Source organism: Anastrepha obliqua, unplaced genomic scaffold (assembly GCF_027943255.1).
Source record: "Anastrepha obliqua isolate idAnaObli1 unplaced genomic scaffold, idAnaObli1_1.0 ptg000060l, whole genome shotgun sequence".
Classification (NCBI taxonomy): Eukaryota; Metazoa; Arthropoda; class Insecta; order Diptera; family Tephritidae; genus Anastrepha; species Anastrepha obliqua.
In genome coordinates, this window is record NW_026562199.1 from 63,051 (window position 1) to 67,500 (window position 4,450).

At 31.5% G+C, this 4,450-nt stretch overlaps 2 non-coding genes and 1 pseudogene across 2 annotated transcripts in view; all 3 read left to right on the plus strand.

Moving 5' to 3' along the window:
* The first annotated feature begins 600 nt into the window (after positions 1 to 600).
* LOC129251650 (small subunit ribosomal RNA) lies at positions 601 to 2,591 on the plus strand. The gene has a single exon (XR_008583047.1). It is a non-coding gene; the product is annotated as a small subunit ribosomal RNA (ribosomal RNA).
* Positions 2,592 to 3,183: 592 nt separating this feature from the next.
* On the plus strand, positions 3,184 to 3,364 carry LOC129251646 (5.8S ribosomal RNA; annotated as a pseudogene).
* A 442-nt stretch (positions 3,365 to 3,806) lies between these two features.
* Positions 3,807 to 4,450, plus strand: part of LOC129251664 (large subunit ribosomal RNA) — a 3,986-nt gene continuing 3,342 nt past the window's right edge. The window contains exon 1 of the ribosomal RNA XR_008583059.1: positions 3,807 to 4,450. This exon is cut by the window's right edge and continues 3,342 nt beyond it. This is a non-coding gene — a ribosomal RNA (large subunit ribosomal RNA).

The following is a 4,450-nucleotide window of genomic DNA, read 5'->3' on the forward strand; positions in this document are numbered from 1 at the left end:
TATGGCATATTGGTGTTATTGTATTTTATTCCTGGTTTTCTATAGTTAGTTTAAATAGAAATAAATTTTTGAATTCAAAATTTTATATTCTATACTAGCATTACATAGAAATTATCCTCAACTGTTTGTTTCTTGTATAAATACAGGAAATTAAACAGATGATGAAGAGAAAAAAATAAGAAAAACAAAAATTTATAAGAAAAATTAAATTTTAAACAAAGGAAAAGAGGAGAAAATTTTTTCAATCATATATATTTATGATTAAAAAATAGAATTATGAAATTATTAATTTCAATTCAAAGAGAAAAATTATGTAATATATGAAATTATTACATTAAAAATGCATTTGAAAAAAAAGTAAAATGTTATTAAGAATGATAAATTATTTGAAAATTGGCAAATATTAAGAAGAAATATCGTTCTTATATTTTTATATAAAATATATAATATAGAGAACGAAAATTCTTTTTCATAAAAAACGGTTTTTGAATTTTGATAAGAAAAGCTAAAGGGGGGTCGCCCCTTTACTTTTTATATACACCGTAATTTATGAAATTTTCAAATATGAAAAACAAAGAAAAATATATAAATAAAAATATTATTCTGGTTGATCCTGCCAGTAGTTATATGCTTGTCTCAAAGATTAAGCCATGCATGTCTAAGTACAAACAAATTAAAAGTGAAACCGCAAAAGGCTCATTATATCAGTTATGGTTCCATAGATCGTTAACAGTTACTTGGATAACTGTGGTAATTCTAGAGCTAATACATGCAATATAAACACGGACCTTATGGAACGTGTGCTTTTATTAGACTAAAACCAAGCGATCATTTGATCGTTAAATTGGTTGAACTCTAGATAACTTGCAGATCGTATGGTCCCGTACCGACGACAGATCTTTCAAATGTCTGCCCTATCAACTTTTGATGGTAGTATCTAGGACTACCATGGTTGCAACGGGTAACGGGGAATCAGGGTTCGATTCCGGAGAGGGAGCCTGAGAAACGGCTACCACATCTAAGGAAGGCAGCAGGCGCGTAAATTACCCACTCCCAGTTCGGGGAGGTAGTGACGAAAAATAACAATACAGGACTCATATCCGAGGCCCTGTAATTGGAATGAGTACACTTTAAATCCTTTAACAAGGACCTATTGGAGGGCAAGTCTGGTGCCAGCAGCCGCGGTAATTCCAGCTCCAATAGCGTATATTAAAGTTGTTGCGGTTAAAACGTTCGTAGTTGAATTTGTGCTTCATACGGGTAGTACAACTATATATTGTGGTATGTACATTACCTTATGTATGTAAGCGTATTACCGGTGGAGTTCTTATATATAATTAATACAATGTATTTTTTATATATTCCTCCTATTTAAACCTACTTCAGTGCTCTTCATCGAGTGTTGTTGTGGGCCGGTACAATTACTTTGAACAAATTAGAGTGCTTAAAGCAGGCTCCAAATGCCTGAATATTTTGTGCATGGAATAATGAAATAAGACCTGTGGTCTACTTTCATTGGTTTTTAGATCAAGAGGTAATGATTAATAGAAGCAGTTTGGGGGCATTAGTATTACGACGCGAGAGGTGAAATTCTTGGACCGTCGTAAGACTAACTTAAGCGAAAGCATTTGCCAAAGATGTTTTCATTAATCAAGAACGAAAGTTAGAGGTTCGAAGGCGATCAGATACCGCCCTAGTTCTAACCATAAACGATGCCAGCTAGCAATTGGGTGTAGCTACTACTATGGCTCTCTCAGTCGCTTCCCGGGAAACCAAAGCTTTTGGGCTCCGGGGGAAGTATGGTTGCAAAGCTGAAACTTAAAGGAATTGACGGAAGGGCACCACCAGGAGTGGAGCCTGCGGCTTAATTTGACTCAACACGGGAAAACTTACCAGGTCCGAACATAAGCGTGTAAGACAGATTGATAGCTCTTTCTCGAATCTATGGGTGGTGGTGCATGGCCGTTCTTAGTTCGTGGAGTGATTTGTCTGGTTAATTCCGATAACGAACGAGACTCAAATATATTAAATAGATGCTTTCAGGATTATGATGTTGAAACTTATATAGCCTTCTTTCATGCGTACATCTTGAATGTACAAGTGTTTGAATGTGTTTATATAAGTGGAGTCGTACCTGTTGGTTTGTCCCATTATAAGGACACTAGCTTCTTAAATGGACAAATTGCGTCTAGCAGTAACGAGATTGAGCAATAACAGGTCTGTGATGCCCTTAGATGTCCTGGGCTGCACGCGCGCTACAATGAAAGTATCAACGTGTATTTCCTAGACCGAGAGGTCCGGGTAAACCGCTGAACCACTTTCATGCTTGGGATTGTGAACTGAAACTGTTCACATGAACTTGGAATTCCCAGTAAGTGCGAGTTATTAACTCGCATTGATTAAGTCCCTGCCCTTTGTACACACCGCCCGTCGCTACTACCGATTGAATTATTTAGTGAGGTCTCCGGACGTGATCACTGTGACGCCTCGTGTGTCACGGTTGTTTCGCAAAAGTTGACCGAACTTGATTATTTAGAGGAAGTAAAAGTCGTAACAAGGTTTCCGTAGGTGAACCTGCGGAAGGATCATTATTGTGTTCCATATCCGTAAGAAAAACAAACAAACAAACAAACAAACAGACAAGCAAACAAACGAACAAAAAGAAAAAAAAAAAAAAAAAAAAAAAAAGAAAAAAAAAAAAATTTATATAATTATTTTGAATCCATAATTCTTTTTATTCTTTTTCATTCAATTTGTGATCCATCAATTATATCATATTAAATATAATATATGATGGTACATTTTGTAATGTTTTTTCTTATTTTTTTCTTTTAAAAACCTTTAAACATGAAAATAAAAAGTTGTACTTATTATTCATTTGATTGAATGATAAGTTAATTTGTTCACAATAACAAAAGTGGTATATATTTATTATATTATTATATATACATAAAATGATTAAAAAAATACAAAATAATTGAATCATAATAAATACCACCACTGTATTATTGTTGAACTAAGACATTCGCAACTTAATAAAAATGTTTAGAGTTAAATATATTTGATATATATTATTGAAAGAAAATCAATTTATATATTATTAATATTATTTAATTTTACTCTTTCAATTAATATATGCAAAAAAAAATTGACATTTGTTATAAATAAAAATAAATAAAAAAATACTCTAAGCGGTGGATCACTTGGCTCATGGGTCGATGAAGAACGCAGCAAACTGTGCGTCATCGTGTGAACTGCAGGACACATGAACATCGACATTTTGAACGCATATCGCAGTCCATGCTGTTATGTACATTAAATTCAATTTTAAAGTACTGCTTGGACTACATATGGTTGAGGGTTGTAAGACTATGCTAAATAAGTTGCTTATTCTTTTATAAAAATAATTGAATTTAAGCAAATGTGTATATTATTGGATTTTAAATAATTCATAATATTAATAGCAAAAAAAATAAAGATATATAATGAATTTTATTTATTATATATTCTTTAAAAAAAAAATCCTCTCAAATAAAATGAAATGATGAAAATATTGAATCTAAGTATTCTTTACAAAAAATTTTCATATTATTTATATATATATATAAAATAATAATTTATATATGTAATTAAAAGGAGGAATGTCTAGCATAAAAATTAAATTTTTTATTCTAGGATTGCCTCATTTTACATTATTATTATTTTTATATATTTACAATATATAAAAGGAGAAAAGAAAAATAGAGATGAAAAGATGATATAATTTTTTTATTAAATTGTGAGAAGATAAAAAAAGAATATTAAAACAACCTCAACTCATATGGGATTACCCCCTGAATTTAAGCATATTAATGAGGGGAGGAAAAGAAACTAACAAGGATTTTCTTAGTAGCGGCGAGCGAAAAGAAAATAGTTCAGCACTAAGTCACTTTGTCTATATGTCAAATGTGAGATGCAGTGTATGGAATATCTTAATATCTAGTATGAGAAATTAACGATTTAAGTCCTTCTTAAATGAGGCCATTTACCCATAGAGGGTGCCAGGCCCGTATAACGTTAATGATTACTAGAAAGATATTTCCAAAGAGTCGTGTTGCTTGATAGTGCAGCACTAAGTGGGTGGTAAACTCCATCTAAAACTAAATATAACCATGAGACCGATAGTAAACAAGTACCGTGAGGGAAAGTTGAAAAGAACTCTGAATAGAGAGTTAAATAGTACGTGAAACTGCTTAGAGGTTAAGCCCGATGAACCTGAATATCCATTATGAAAAATTCATCATTAAATAATTAAAAAAATAATGTGCATTTTTTTCATATAAGGACATTGTAATCTATTAACATAATAAAGTATTTATCAAAAGATCATTGGTGATATTAAGTTTATTTAAATTAATTTGCTTTTTAAGCATATTAACATAAAATAAATACTAATGATTTGATAAAGTGT